General features: G+C 47.0%; 1 pseudogene; it reads left to right on the top strand.

The window, feature by feature from the left end:
* The first annotated feature begins 4,989 nt into the window (after positions 1-4,989).
* LOC149344989 (uncharacterized) lies at positions 4,990-6,589 on the top strand (annotated as a pseudogene).
* The last annotated feature ends 10,401 nt before the right edge of the window (positions 6,590-16,990 follow it).

Consider the following 16,990-nt stretch of genomic DNA (forward strand, 5'->3'; position numbering starts at 1 on the left):
TTGTTCACATTTTAAGCACAGACCTTCAATCTCCTTCAAAGTATTCCGCAGCACTAGCACAGCCAAGCTCCTTGAACTAGGCATGCATAACACCATTCAGGAACTAGTAGACGCGCACCTCCAGACACAGTATCTGAGACTTGCCGCGAGCGCAACTGGCAGGCATATCCTTGCTTCCCTTCGCATCAACATTTCCGCTAATCAGACATCCCTTATAGCTATTCCTCGACACATTCATACCCCCCTCGTGAAACCCCTTCCCCGGAACGTTCATCCCCAGTACACATCCCTCGCCGCATGGCTCGCGCTAAGGCCCTACACAAGTATTATGGACAAGCCCAGGACGCCATTTGGGTAGACGCCGCGTGCACAACTCATGAAGCTGTAGCTGTTGGTTACAATCCAGCCCTAGCACAGCCCCTCACACACCGCCTTCCCTCGGTCTGTACGCCTGAGGAGGCAGATGAAACCGCCATCGCCCTAGCCCTTGTACATTCCAATGCAAACTACATCTTTAGCGATTCCAAAACGGCTCTGTTCAACTTCGCGAGAGGCAGGATTCACGCCCCTGCTTGGGAGTTGTTGAACACCCCCACCAAAAACTTACCACGCAGGGTAGAGCTCCAGTGGGTGCCGGCTCACTCTGGGAATCCAGGAAACGAGGCTGCCGATAAATTGGCCCGAGGTTTGATTTGCCGGGCTCAGGACGGCCTCGATCCAGGTTTCTCGAGAGAACGGGCGCACACCTTTGCAGAGCTCACGCAAATGCCCCGCTTGGACCGTCGGACTTACCCTCCTCCACACCCCTCCCTTACCCATTCCCAACAGATCCTCTGGAGACGCCTCCAGACCCGCTCTCTCTCATCCCCTCAGCTGCTATCCCACTACTGTGGCACCTCCCCTGCATGCACCCTGTGCGGCGACCTTCACGCCACACTCTCCCACATCCTTTTCGGCTGCCCTGCTGATCCTCCCCCGCAGGGACAGCCCGCGTTATCAAGTTGGGAGGACTGGGAGGTCGTGCTCTCGTCTCCGGACCCGCCATCGCAGCTTGCTGCGGTGCTTCGGGGTGCCGACGTCATGGACAAACACCAGATGAACGTTCCGACGCAGAGTGGGACCGTGCGGTGGTCCAGGGACCCAAGGGGGTCTAACACACTTGCCATAATAAAGTTTTTCTCTCTCTCCATTTTTCAAAACATTGTTTAAATTCATCTTTTGTGATGCTTGACAGTGCCTCCGTCGTTTTTTTGTTCACCTCAGCAACATCATCGAAACGCTTTCCATTCACCTATTTTTTCATTCTAAGAAACAAAGAAAGTAGCACGGGGCAAGGTCGGGAGAATATGAGGGTTGAGGAATAGGGGTCATGCCATTTTTGGTCAAAAATTGTCGCAGAGACAGGGCTGTATGAGCAGGGGCATTGCCATGATCGAAAAACCAGTCACCCGACCGCCACAAATCTGGCCGCTTCCACCGCACACTGTTGCCCAATCTTTTCAAAACATCCAAGTAGAAAGCCTGGCTAACTGTCTGACCCTGCGGAACAAATTCTCAATGGACGACTCCTCTCACGTCAAAAAAACAAATCAGCATTGTTTTGAGGTTTGGTTTCACCTGACGAGCTTTCTTGAGGCGAGGTGTATTTGAAGTTTTCCATTGGCATGATTGTTGCTTTGATTCAGGATTCGATTCAGGAACACTTGAGTTGACCCCATAGCATCGTCCTTGTACGTCTTTCTTAATATTTCAAGAGTTTCCATTCAACTTTTCCGAGCAAAAATCAGAATTTCACCGGCGCACGCTGTTTACGAAAATCAGCCATTGCAAAAACGACACACACAAAACAGTCGTCACTCTAAAACTTTGCCTAAACTAGTCTGACCTCCTTCAACGACGGCACTCGGCTTACTGACTCTGGAATCTTAATTCTATGCGCTCCTAGTGGCAAAGCGCGGTACCACAGAAGCTTTGCCGACCAAAAAATTTAGTCCGGTTTCTTTTGGGTACGCCCTCGTACAGGCCGCGTGAGTGCGCCGATTTCCCTGTTTTCCTATCACCGACAGCTTTGCTTCAGAACTTCAGCTTTTCTTGAATTTAAAGACTGAGACATGACTGTCATGTTAAAACCTCAAAAACGAACCTTCGGGATAAAATTGTACCGAAAGGTATACAAGTGAAGTTGGCACCAAGAGTGAATAAATTATGAAAAGGAAACGAAACAAAATGAAGCGACAGATTAGAATTTGCTTAGAATTTGTAAAAATCACAATCCGGTTCTCTGGGAAAGCATCGGCGATACTGGAATGGAGCGTCGGGCTCGGACTAATCTTCCTGTTTCTGCGCTAGAGGTCCGCGAACTATAACTTTCCGAAAAAAAAAGATCAAATAAAGGCAAAATCAAAATTAGAAAATTTACTATTGACAAAGTTCTCCATGAAGAATAGCTGAAAGAAATATTAAATACGGCTGGGTCAAATTCTCGTCTCCTTGATACCACTAAACCAAAGGTCATAGAAGGGCAAACGCTCGAAAAAGATGGTCATCGCCATTTAGAAAACATCACCAACCTATCAATAACACCACTCACACAGGATGAGCGAGCTTTCCTATCTAGAGCCCTCACTGTTTGCCTTCCCACAGGCAAACACAACAAATTCCAACTCCAGGAAGCTCTTGACAACTTCGCCAGAAAACCTCGTCCGACAACTTCACGAGAAAACCGCGTCTAAGAAAATACGCCCTTCATAAGCCAGGAACCCCGCCCCCCAACAAAAAAAAACAAAACAAAAAAACTCAGATTTCCAATTGGTAAACCAAAATTGGGCTACCAACAACAGAGGGCATAAACACTCGGATATCTATGTTAAGGCAGTGCAAAATGGCATTATGGAAAGTTTTAAAAACCACTGGTTAGGACCAGACAATCTTCCTAAAAAAGAACGCACTGCTCTCGAGGCACTGAGCAACCCCACGGACATCGTTATCTTGAACAGGGCTGAATATATAGCAGAAGGTATCCAACAGCTTTCTGACAATTATTTTTCTAAACAGCTTTATGGTGACCCAAGCGACTAGCACTTAAGGGCTACATCCGATATCGTCCTGCACCTCACAAAGCGCAATGAAATCTGCTCAAAACTACGCAAAGCACTAACAGCCACCCATCCTTCTGCTGGGAGCTTTTATATACTCTCTAAAATACATGATACTTCATAAAGTACATGAAAATACATGGTTTGTGATGTAGTGTTACTTAGTACTGCTAGGTTACCACTGTTTATTGCATTATTAAAGCAATAGAGAAGCAAAATCTGTAAGTTTGAATGAAACACAAAAAGTAACCTCTCAGTGTGCCATTATACTGAGGTATAGTTGTCGCTTGGCGTATTTTTCAGGGAATTGTTTTACTGTGGAGATTTTCGTTAAGCAGGAGGAAGTGTTTGTCGCCTCATTATCTTTTTGCGTGCCAGGCAGCCAGGGGAGTAATTACAAGCTCATCGTACGCCAGGTTTAACGTGAAACGTGGTCCTGTTGAACACAAAATTCGTTGGAGCGGCGCCAAATATGGCTTTGTATGTTGCTGTGATCTCACTGCACCATCATGTACGAAAATGATTGGATTTTATGATTATTATTTGTGTTCTGTGGGGTTTGTCGCTCTGTTAGGTGTTTATTTTGTTGCGAAAGCAATACTACTAGCATTTTCAAGCCTTCGCGTGTCCCGGCCGCAGTTACATTTAACCTTTAGCGAGTGAATATGGGCGACCAACTCGCTCCTTCAAATAGCCCGGCTGCAGTTACGGTGCGTGTTTGCCGCGCTGCGCACCTGTGGCGCTACTGCCGCTGTGACGTCATACCAGCTGTAGATTATGGGCGACCAAGTCGCTCCTTCAGAGAGGCCGGCTGCAGTTACGGTGTGTGTTTGCCGCGCTGCACACCTGTGGCGCTACTGCCGCTGTGACGTCATACCAGCTGTAGATTATGTTTTCTTTCTCTCAGCCGCAACGACATCAAAAGCAAAATATAAAAAAAATACCGAAGACGCTTCTAGTCGTCCCGCAGCGGCGGCCGGTAGCCACGCGTGACCTGTAGACGCGGCGCACTGCGTTCCTTCAGTTGGAGGCGCTGCGCTTTTGCTTTCGCAACCTACCAGGATTAACCAAAGCTCAGCCCCCGCCAATTTTTTATAATAATGTACCGCTGTCAGACGATTGGAGTTTTTGCTTTCCTACGAGAGCAGGTCCTAGTAAGTTGTTTTGTAGTGCATTTAGCCTGCACCTCATGGGTTTAAAATTTTGCACTGTCAGCCAAAATTCAACAAATAAAAAAGTTGACAAATCAACGGAGGAGCGAAGATGGCTGAAGGTCAGATATTCGCGCCCAACACGAGCACTCATGGCTTACGCTTCATCGTACTGCTTACTGCCGCAGCCACCGCTGGTTCATACTCTTAGGAATACTGAACAACTAAGAAGCAACAAATTAACATCTGCTCTTCGCCCAAAATCTAATTGTGGAGTCGGCTCATCGACATCCCCTTTTTGAACAAATTTCCGCTCTACTCCTTCGTTCTTTCTATGGATGCCAGCCTACAGGGCTGCTAAGTAACCGCAGTAATTCACTTTTCATGGAAGCCTGCCCTTGGCGAAACGTTCAGATTTAGACTCTAGGAATCCTATTTCTGCTTTTTCGCAGAGCTGGCAGCTTCCTAGAGCTGATTTCTTCTGTGGTCGTCTGTACCTTGACTCCTACATCATCCGCGCCGACACCCTTCACGCAATACGTCCACTAAGACGCGTCAGTGAAAGAGCAGTCATTTTTCAAATATTGCTCATCTAGCAGATGGGATCCCTCAGCCACTGCGTATTTAAATGGTTCCCCTTGACCTTCTCAGTTTACGAAGCCGAGGAGATTCTTCGAGTCGCCTTGCCACCGCCCTCTCACGTCCTCAACTTGAATCTAAACACAAAGGAGTGAAGAGAAAGTGTTGTATATGTGGTTTCGGTTCCGTTTTGGGAATCACCTGCCGCTAGAGGCACCAGTGTCGCTATGTGTATATATATGACTGTATGTGGCAATAAAGCGGGATTTGTTTGGTTGCTAGCAGTTCGTGTACTTGGGCGGCACCCGCCGCTACAACATTGGCGACGAGGATGGGATCATTTCGGGGGGCGTGACTTTCGCCGCTTGCTTTCCGGCGCCATGAGCATTTCTGGAATCGCGCCGCCGCCCCCGTTCCTGCCTGTGCCTGGTCGGCCTGCTGTTGCGTGGCCGCAATGGTTCCGCATCTTCGAGAACTACCTGCTTGCTTCAGGGGCCTCTGACTGCACGCCGGATCGTCGCAAAGCACTACTTCTTCACAGCCTCGGCGTAGAAGGTCAGCGCATATTTTACACATTACCACTTCCATCGTTGGACAACGCCAAGCTCGGTGAGCAAACTGCTACTGATAAAGCGTCGGAAGATAGCAAGGGCACAGGCGACACAAGGCCTGAAGTATCGTCGTACGATATCGCAGTTACCGCTCTGCACGCTCATTTTTCGGCAACAAGCAATGTTGTTGCCGAACGGCATCGTTTCAGTAGGCGAGTTCAGCAAGCTGGTGAATCAGTGAATGAGTACATCACAGCATTGCGGGAGCTTTCTGCTACATGCTCTTTTCCTGTCGAAGAAGATTCGCTGCGTGACCAGTTCGTTGCGGGTATTTCGTCTCGAAGCTTACGCGAGCGTCTTCTGCTTGAAGGATCGTCTCTCTCGTTCGCTAGAGCAGTACTACTGGCAAGGCAGTTTGAGCAGGCGTACAATGATCTGCAAGAATTTCCTTCTGTAGATGTTGGACGCATAAATACTCGTGGAAATACGCCTACGCGTACACCAGAATCCGACGAGAGCTCGAAGCGGGCGCACAACCGCCAGTCTCATTGTTACCGCTGCGGTTCATCCCAGCACAATGCAGCATCAGTTCGCTGTCCAGCCAAAAGCAAGCGTTGTCACCATTGCGGTGTCATGGGTCACTTCCGCTATGTTTGCCAGAAACGAGGCTCCGCTCCGGTGCGTGAGGTAGACAGCCAAGATTCTCCGAGCGAGGAAGTTTTGAGCATTCTGGCTGTGACGTCGGCCGCTCGCTCCGCTGTTCACGTCACAGTTTCGATTGGCCGTGCGGACATAACTTTCCTTGTAGATTCTGGGTCGTCAGTTTCCATTGTTGCACACGATCTTTTTAAGCAGTATTTTGAAGGCCAAGTACTTTTGGCCCCGACTGTTCGGTTACTGGACTATTCAAAACAGCCAATTCCGGTTCGTGGCTGTTTCTTCGCTGACGTTACGTACAAAGCTAGCACAACAAGCCTTCTTTTCTACGTCGTTGAAAAAGGCACCTCACTCTTGGGTATCGATGCCATCAAGGCCCTCGGTCTACAGATTGATGGGTCATCTCTTCAATGCCTTGAAACGACGCTAACTTCTAATTCTCGAAGGGAACAGCGCCCTGACCCGACGAAAGCCGTGCAGGATATTAACCTCCCAAAGGAATTAGTTGGCGAGTTTGGATCTCTTTTCGATCCAGGCCTTGGCCTCGCGAAAGGTTTTGTGCATCACGTCAAAACGCGATCCACGGTGCAACCAGTGCAATCCAAACTTCGGCGCCTTCCGCTCTCGCTACGACCATTGGTCTCGGAAGAGCTCCATCGGTTGGAAAATCTGGACGTGATAGAGAGGGTGGAGGCATCTGAATGGGTGTCACCCATTGTGGTCGTTAAGAAGAAAGAGGGAGGTATTCGCCTTTGTGTAGACCTTCGACAAGCAAACAAAGCTGTCGTAATAGACAGCTTTCCCCTTCCTCATACAGAAGAGCTATTGCATAGTTTAGTGGGGGCCACAAATTTTTCTAAGCTAGACCTCGCATCAGCTTACCACCAGGTCATGCTTCACCCTGCGAGCCGCGATTTGACCGCATTTATAACTCACGAAGGCCTCTTTCGTTTTAAACGAGTGTGCTTCGGACTGGCTTCCGCGCCTTCTGCATTTCAGAGTATGATGTCCAAAGTCCTGCAAGGATGTAAGGGCGTGCTCTTCTATATAGATGACATTATAGTCTTCGGGCGGGGCCGGCAGGAGCACATAGATAACCTTGCAGCAGTACTTAAACGCATTAAAGAGGCAGGACTCAAACTGAACAGCAAGTGTATTTTCGATACGCAGGAACTTTCATTTTTGGGTCACAGGATCACAGCAAGTGGTATTGTTCCGCTGGAGCAAAAGGTTGCTTCCATCAAGGATACACCGGCACCCACCAATGCAGCCAGCCTTCGATCGTTCCTGGGACTGGTCGAATACTACTCTAGGTTCGTTCCCAACTTTGCCGATATGGTTGAACCGATGCGCGTTCTGCTTCGAAAGGGGCAACCATTTGTTTGGTCTGGTGAGGTAGACTCCAGTTTTCGAAAGATCAAAGAGGCACTTGCGTCCAACATCGTCCTGCGGATGTTCGATGCATCTCTTCCAGTTGTTGTTTCCACTGACGCTTCAGACTGTGGGTTTGGAGCGGTTCTCCAACAGGTGGAGGGAGAGAAACTGCACACTGTCGCCTTTGCTTCTCGAGCGCTTTCATCTGCAGAGGAGATATTCAGTAGGAGAACGCGAAGCGCTTGCGTGTGTTTGGGCGTGCGAGAAGTGGCATGTTTACTTGTGGGGACGCCATTTCACGTTGCTTACTGACCATCAAGCCTTGGTCGCATTGCTGTCTACTCAAGGGCCAGGAAGGCGTCCTTTGCGGATAGCACGGTGGGCGGAGCGCCTACTACAGTACAACTATACAGTAAAGTACCGGAAGGGTTCGCAAAATCGAGTAGCAGATGCGCTCTCGTCTCCCTGCGTCACCTCCTCAGGAAGAAGAGACTTTACCAGATGAAACTGTATCAGTTGCCCTTATTTCTTCTTGCATTACCAGGGAAGAGTTTGAACAGGCCCAGTCGGAAGACAGCACACTGCAACGAATCAAGGCCTACATTGAATCGTCCTGGCCTGCGCAAAAATCTCTGCCGGGTGAGCTTCAACCTTTCTTCAAGCTTCGCGATGAACTGTCAGTGGTGGACAATTTGATTTTGCGTGGCGAACGCCTTGTGGTTCCCGCATCACTTACAGCGCGGATAATTACCGCTGCTCATGAGGCTCACCCTGGAATTGTACGAACGAAAGCACGTCTGCGAGAAAAATTTTGGTGGCCAGCCATGGACAGGCAAGTCGAGCTACCTATTCAAACGTGTATATGCCAGGCAGCGGACAAGAGCACGAAGGTTATGACTGCACCATTGAACCCGGTCCCCTTACCAAAGGAACCGTGGCTAAAGCTCGGCATGGACATTGTTGGCCCATTTGAGAGAGCACCACACGATTGTCGATATGCGATCACGCTGGTCGACTACTTTTCTAAGTGGCCCGAAGTATACTTTTGCAACCAAGCCACAACACGCACAGTAACAGGCTTCTTGCTGTCAGTGTTCGCACGTGAAGGTTACCCTGAGGAAATTGTTTGCAATAACGGGCCACAGTTTTCATCTCGAGAGTTCCAAGCTTTTCTGCAGGATCGCGGCATACGCTTGCGGCATTCATCCGTATACTACCCGCAAGCAAACGGACAGGTAGAACGGTTCAACAGAGTTTTTAAAAGCTTTGTTCAAGTGGCTACACTCGAGCAGCGTCCCTTACGCCAAACGGTAACAGAATACTTGGGCATTTACCGTTGTACGCCGCATGCCACAACTGCAGTTGCCCCAGCACTTCTCCTGCATGGACGTCTGCCAAGGACTCGGCTCGATGTCGTTGGGTATCCGTCAGCAATATTTGCAACCGACCCTAGTTCAGAGCTCCACCGCCTACGCGAACGGGTGAAGTAAAAGCAGCTATCCAGTAAACTATACACAGACGCTCGCAGGGCCGCAAGGGAAACCAAAGTGGATGTTGGTGACCTTGTACGAGTACGCAAACCGACAACTGCTTTTAAAGGTGACCTGGCCTTTAGCCGCCCAAGAAAAGTGATAAGAAAGCAGGGGCAATCGTCTTTCCAACTTGATGATGGAAAAACATGGAACGCTTCAAAGTTGTCAAGGATGCCACGAGCTTCTGCATCTCTCTGTGGGTGGGGGGAAAGGAGTGATACAAATGACACCGCTAGGGAAAGCAGCTCACCGCCTACTTTGGAGAGACCCGTTTCAGAAGCGCCAACCGGAACTTCAGCTGTGGCTGCTGCGAAGCAGCCGCCTATGCCACCAGTGACCGGCTGTGAGCCGGAAGAGACTTCGCCTGCCGCCAGTGGTTTCTCAGAAGCATCGGGACCTCAGCGTAGGGTACAGCCATCAAGGAATAGACGACCTCCAGACCGCTATGGACACTAAGTACAGCAAGACACGTTTTGCAGTGAACATGAACCTGTCACAATCTGCACGAGTGTTGAGTTTGCTGACGTTGTGAAATAGGGACATAAATGGAGTTGTATCTTGTTTTCCTCTTTTTGTTTTATATTTTTGTATGAAGTGCATAAGACAAGCACATTGTTGTTACTGTAAATATACTTCTGTAAAAGAGCACTAACGTACTAACACTACTAAATCACTAACCCATGTAGCTGTTCTTTTTATAAGGAAGGGAATATGTTGTATATGTGGTTTCGGTTCCGTTTTGGGAATCACCTGCCGCTAGAGGCACCAGTGTCGCTATGTGTATATATATGACTGTATGTGGCAATAAAGCGGGATTTGTTTGGTTGCTAGCAGTTCGTGTACTTGGGCGGCACCCGCCGCTACAACAGAAAGCATGCCCTATATATGGTTTTCAGAGTTAACGAGAAAGCATTTGACGCACTCCAAATCTCGGCGGCCACGCAGGTACCGTGGAATCAGAGTCTAGAAGAGCCTTGTGTAAAAATACTGGAAGATATCTATAACGGCACAGGACCATTATCCTCCATAAAGTCAGCAATAAAAAAATTGGAGAGGATACATAAGCTCCGCCTGAAGGGTACGACGCTATAGCGCAATGGGTTAATTCACATATATGCACAACAGCTCATTCTCTACTTCACATTCATAGATCCCTGTGAGTTCTCACGCCAATCCTGGCGCAGTGCTGCAGCGGTTAAGCGATGCGCCTCTGCCCTGCGATGGCAGGTGCTGCCACTGGTGGGGTTTGTGACCCAGGTTGCTCTTCCCGAGCTACCAACCATTAATTTAACTGCCACTTGCCACGGTGGGCAGTTTGCTCAGTATTCGGTGGGCAGATTGTGATTACGCCGAAAAGTCACGTGACCTAAGTGGCCCGCCTGCCTCATAGCTTGCATCTCTGGGGACTTTTCGTGGATTTTTCGCTCACGGTCAACAACGCCGACGATGATTTCCTGCGACATGACCTCCTTAACGCTATCGCGTCAAAATTACACGAAGGAAGGCTGTCAGGCGAGGAGACACGATCTCGCCATTGTTTTTCACCACCTGTTTGCAGGAGGTATTCAGAGACCTGAAGTGGGAACTGTTGGGGGTAGGAGCTAGTGGAGAATACCTTAGTAATTTGAGATTCACTGATAACATTGCTTCCATAAGTCACTCAGGAGGTACAATGCAAATCACGATCAATGAGTTTGACAGGCACCGCCGAACGGCAGGTCTAAAAATCAACATGCAGGAGACCAAAGTAATTTCCATCAGTCTCGTAAGGGTATAGAAGTCCACAATTGGTAGCGAGGTGTTGGAAGTGGTAACGGTATACGTCTACTTAGGGAAGGCAATGGCCGCTCATCCAGATACTTAAAGGTGAATAACTAGAAGAATAAGAATTGAGTGCCACGCATAAGGCAAGCTCTCTCAGTTTATATATGGCAGTTTAACAGCATCCCTCAAGAGTGTGGGGACCTTGCCCCGCTCGCCACCTGTGGCTGGCTTCCGCACGATGCACCCTGCCTAACTTAGTTAGCTACCTTAACTAACAAAGGAGGGCGCCGGCGTCGCAGCGACACGACTGCCACGGATGGCGTAATTTCTGCCCCCGCGGGAGACGGGGGGTGCGGGACGTCTTTGGCTCGGGAACTTGGACGCGCGTTGACGTTCAGGCGCGAAGCTCTTCTTCGGCGGGGCGAAGCCTGGTGGAGAGGAGCGTTCTTCCGAATCTCGTCCCGACCGACCGCGGAGTATCCCCTGACCTAGCGTGCGCGAACATTTCCTCGTAACCGTGCTGGGGAGTCTGACGTCCTCCATTCCGTCGCGTATTAAGGCGAAAGCCTTTGATGGCTCATACTGTCGGCCAAAATTCTCTCACACTATAGCTGTAAATCAAACTGATGGCGTCGTCGCACCAATTAATTAAATGAATGTAGAACTGTCTACCAGATATACACAACCAAAATAATTGAAATCATTGTAAAATTCAAAATAAAAAATTGAAATAAAAATTGACATACAATCGTCATCATCAGCCTGACTACTCCCTCTGCAGTGCAAAGGCCTCTCCCATGTCTCTCCAAATAACCCTGTCCTTTGTCAGTTCCGGCTGCCGCAACATAGAATAATAACTCGAAAATAATAAAAAGATAAAAACAAAAATAAATAAAATAAAATATAATGAAACAAGAAGCAAAAGTTTAAAGAAATTAAAATAAATAAAAGATAAGAATAAAAACAAAAACTCATAAAATAGAACTATAAAATGAACAATGCGTAAATGGCGTAGTATATCGTAACCGGAAATGTACTGCGCATGCGCGTGACGTCACCTATGACGCCATGAGAACAGTACATATATGGAGCGCCAACTGCCGCTCCGACTACACCTTGTCAGCTGCCGGCGGTTGCGCGTGACGTCACCTATGATGTCATCACCACAGTAACAGGGGCAGCAACAGAGGAAGAAGTGACTTTTGCCTCATCGCACTTTAGTAAGAGCAAAGTTCCCCCCAGAATTTTTTTGTTGCTAGCTGGCGCTATTGTTATGGCAATAAATGCCTGTATGTGTCATCGAGAGTGTCGTTCCTTTGTTGCCTCAGATTGAGAGGACATGGAGCAAGGCCGCAGTGCAAGGCCCGCCGTGGTCGGCGTGCGCTCGGTAGCGTACGCGATCACGGGGTGGGGTCCGACTGTTTTTAATTCTTTCAGCGGCGGTTAAACGCGAAGAACGTATTTATCTCTTCTAGTAAAACCGCCCCAAGAGAAAAGTCTATAAAATCTTTATCTTCCCGGTACTCATCTGTGGGGTAGAAACGTGCAGGATATGTAAAAGGATCCAAATTAAATTGAAGAACACGCAGAGAGCAACGGGAAGGAAAATCATAGGTGTAACGTTAAGCAACAAGAAGAGGGCAGAGTTTGTTCAAGGAATAATCGCGGGCTAATGACATCCTAGTCGAAATCGAAACGAAGAAATGTCCGTGAGGAGGGCATGTAGTGCGAAGGCTAGATAAGCGACGATCTTTAATTGTAACGGAAGGGATTCCAGGACAAAGCAAGGGTAGCAGGAGGCGAGAGAAAGTTATGTGAGCGGATGTGACTGACAAGATTGTGAGGATAGGATGGCCGCAGCTGACACAGGACATTGTTAATTGTAAAGATATGGGAGAGACCTTTGCCCTGCATTGGGCGCATTCAGGCCGACGATGATGAAGCTGTCTTCTAGCGAACTCCCTTTTTCAAAAGAGAGTGTGCTAGAAGACTGTTTACTCTCTTCTTACTCTCATATAGGCGTATTTTTGCTCAGAGTGCTGAATGCCACCGGCCTTTATTTCGACTAATTAGAACCTCCGGCGTAGCATGCTTTTGCGCATTCTATGATGCTTGGACGCAAAGAACGTGTCATTTGTCGCTCCATGCCTTCATTAGGCTTCGGAACATATTTTCCTTTATATAACTATCCTCCTTGTTTCAATCGTAAAACCGAAGCCATTTTGTTCCCTCACGCAATAAATACCTACGTTTTCATCTGCGGGGAAAAAATAAAAAGGGCTCATGCCTTCCAGCCCTCAGCGCAAAGCGGCGGCGAGCAAACTATACTCCGTTTCATACATAGCTGTCAACGCTGCCAAAGGTACGAAAGTAGTCCGCTGCAAAAAACAAGCAAAATGTATCCGTCCACCTCGCGTCGTGGCTGAGTGGTACGAAGCGCGCGCCTCTGTGTTCATGTTACAAAGGGCCTAGGTTGGACTCCCGGCTTGGCTGGTTTTTTTTATTTATTTTTATTTTTCTTATAATTATCATTAGGTAGCAAGTCGAAACTGTCAAACTCTAATGCGTACTTTGAAAAACACTGCGCTATTTACTTGCGCTGCTTACTTGTTTCGAAGGGAAAAAGCAGTGTAGTGTATTGGCGACGGACGTGATTGCGAAGTGCTGTTCTCGGGCGTTCAGTGACTCTTTTGCATGCGGCACACAATGAATCATTAATTGTGTGGTGATAGAATTCAGTGCGGCGGCGATTATTCCGAGCAGTCTCGACTAGCGGCAACCCGGCATTGATCGGCGTACTCACCGGCTTTAAAGTGAGCGGCGTCTGATTCGGGAAGTCTCCACTTTTGAGCTGTTGTCACAAGGAAAATTCTTTGAAGTGCTTCCGTTCGTAGTAATGTTTTGTACGAGATGTCGGATTCGGTGTGTTATGGGTGTGAGCTAGTGCGGTGAGATGGGGATTGGAAAGCTGTGTATTTGGGCCGTGAGCTGATTCCGCTGCGCAGGTCATCGAACGCAACAAGTGGTGTCGTATATTAGCGCACTTGCCGCTGCAGTTGACATTGTTATTGTGAGAAGCCGACGACGAGGTTCCGTGGTTCCTGAATACGGCGCACAAAGAGGCTGACGAAGCTAGCTGTTCGTTCTCCACAAAGTATCTCGTCATCATCCTCTCGCGGTAACAATATAAACGAGTAAAAATTCGGGCTTCTTACACACCAATGAGATGTAAACGTAGCGTGAGTGAACGTTGTGGCTGGCATTTAATTGTTGACATCCGCTCTCATGTTTTTAATCTTTGTAAATATCATCTTTGTTACTAAAGTTGTCCATTTGCTCGATCGTAATTTACTATCGTTGTTTTTCACTGCTGCCAAAATTCACAGGAGTGTAGAAACTGGTGCTGTAGGTTATGGAATGGTATATATAACATTTGCTACGCGTATCATGCGAGTGGCCTACAGCAGTTGTACGGTCGGTGATTTTTACAGAAAAGAGAACAGCGCACCAGGTCTCGGAGGAAGGAAATGCTTCAGGTGAACCACTCAAGCAGACGACATGACCGGCCGGCCTACGCGGCCGGCCTAGCTGCGAAAACTTGATACAGGAGGGACCGGAAAAAACCCCCCAAAACTAAGGCACTCTGTTTGGTAGGACGTAAAAGAAAAAGCAATCTTTTTGCAAAATATAAGACCGTTATCATTACACTGCAATATCAACCAACATTTACTTTAATTTTGAGTTCATTACGATTTTTACTTTTGACGCACTACATTACGATGCGGACGAGGAGCGCGAACAGGCGCCGCAGCCTTGGCTGCGTTGACTGCTATGTATGAAACGGAGTATAGGTGACTGGACCTGAAAGGCCACGCACTGAGGGCTACCAACGTTGTATGGTCAACACAAAATGACAGAGAAGCCTGGAATAACGTTACTCAGGGTGTTAAGCACACGCTTTCAAACATATTTTCGGCCGCTTTTATTTAAAACTATTTTTTCCCTTATTTCTTTTATGTAAGCCGAGTTTCGTCTATGTAAGCCGACCACAACGCCGAGGGATACATTGTAGCCATTATAAAACCGGTGGTGGCTCGGCGGAACTGGGGATCAACCCCAGCACATCCCGAATGCGAGGCCTATAGACTCTAGCAAGGCTCCCTATTGTCATAAAAATAATATAGCTGAAACGTGGCTATTATGATTATCTCCAAGCAGCATTCATTCCATATACTATGAAGATTACCCTAGTGTTCACCGTCGACGCAGCTACGTGCCAGTTTGGAAACCGAACCGCGCACCACAAAATTGCTAAAAAAAAATCTCTTGTGTCTTTTCTACAGCATAACCTTGTCGTATTCATCTATTATAGTAAATGAAGTCACGTTCGCATAAAAAATTCAGGTTTCAGAAATCTGCTTAAGTATCCATTAAGGCTGGACACGGCAATTAAATTTCTTTTCAGTATTTATCCATGAACTGCTGCCAAATTTGGCGCCGATGAGTGAATTTGTATGCTGTTGGTAGAACTGCTTTTTACATTAAGCTAGGTGGTGCAGTTGTTGAGTAATTGCGTTTATAACCCTTGTAAATATAATGGAAATAAAAGTTCGTCCCGCATGCATATTTACATGAAAACGTTTCTCACAAAAATAACCCTAAATCCATCGTGCGTGTACATAGGAAAATCGAGAACTTTATGTCACTCATCAACGTGTCAGAAAGCATCAAAGATGACAGAATATTTCTACTGTCATTTGTTATGAAATGCCAGAGGGAGGAGTGATAACAGTCGCAGAAAAAATGAAAGCTGATAAAATCAACGTTCAAGTTTATTCGCATGTTTGATTCGTTTATCGCCTTATGTGCGTTGGTCTTGGCCAGATATTTGCAGTATTGAAACCAACAGACGCTCCGGTTTTCTAATCTCTTCCCTTCGTGGTTATACTAAGATGGTGATGCTTCGTCGTCGCTAACCCGCGGTATTTCCAGTGCGCCGAAAACATCAGAAAAGCGATTAAAAGCTCACCATTTTCCACAACCGATAACAGCAAAACGCGATTTTCTATGTTCGTAGTGCACATTTCGCTATGATGTGTCGTCGCCAGGCAGGTGAAGACCGACAATTACGAAACAAAAATAACTTCAGATGGCAAAATGCTTGACCAAATTGGTCATTTTATTTATCGCGTCCCCCCTTCCCTTAGCAAAAACTAATGCTTTTGGAATATACGGTGGGCTATTTAAATTGTATTCTGAACATATTTTGTATTCGTGAATGCACTAAAAATATGTAGGAAATACGTTCCTGAAATTTCATGCTTGGTATTCGAAATATATTTTTAAAATGTGCCAAAAATACCTGACTTAAAGCATACTTCGAGCACTTTTCAAATACGTGAAAAAATATGTATGCAGTTTTAGCATCTTGTCAGTGTATTAAAAGTGTATTTTCGGAAATATGAAATTAATTCAACCAAAGTATACTTCAATTCTAAAAAACAGGCAGTCCTTGTAAACATATATGTATGGAGTTTTAGCATCTTGTCAATGTATTAAAAGTGTACTTTCGTAAATATGAAATTAATTCATCCGAAGTATACTTCAATTCTAACAAACGGGCAGTTTTTTTCAACGTATTTGCACCACACTTCTAGCTACCGTTGAACAGTCGAGTGCTCGAAATCGCGTTTCGGGAAATGGCATTTGCGTGCTGTCAATGTATTTGAAGTGTACTTGCGTAAATACGCAATTAATTCGTCCAAAGAATACTGAAATTCTAGCAAATTGGCAGTCCGCATTAGCATGTTTGCAGCGCACTACAAGCTGTCGTTGAACTTTGTAATGCTCGAAATCGAGTTTCGGGAAATCGCGTTTTGGTGTTGGCCATGTATTTAAAGTGTACTTTCGTAAATACGCAATTAATCCGTCTGAAGTGTACTTATATTGTAACAAATGGGTAGCCCGCGTAAAGATATTTGCATTACACTTCAAGCTACTGTGGAACTATTTAGGGCTCGAAATGACATTTCAGCGAAGAGTGAAAACTTTCCCTTTCTTGTCGTCCTTTCGTTTATGCTAACCTCTTGCAGGAGGGTGATCACCACTTATACCTCTGCTACACGGGCGCTTCGAATGCCTTCCAACTGAATGTCATCTAACGCTGCTACACGTGTTCTGTCTAAGGGAGTGCTTGAAGATAATATTACGCCAATGAATATTAACCGCGTCAGCATGAAATTTCCCCAGGAGTGCGCCGATGAGGACGACTGCACTCATACTGTTGT

Source organism: Amblyomma mixtum, chromosome 5 (assembly GCF_055824585.1).
Source record: "Amblyomma mixtum isolate Tamu chromosome 5, ASM5582458v1, whole genome shotgun sequence".
In the NCBI taxonomy this organism is placed as follows: Eukaryota; Metazoa; Arthropoda; class Arachnida; order Ixodida; family Ixodidae; genus Amblyomma; species Amblyomma mixtum.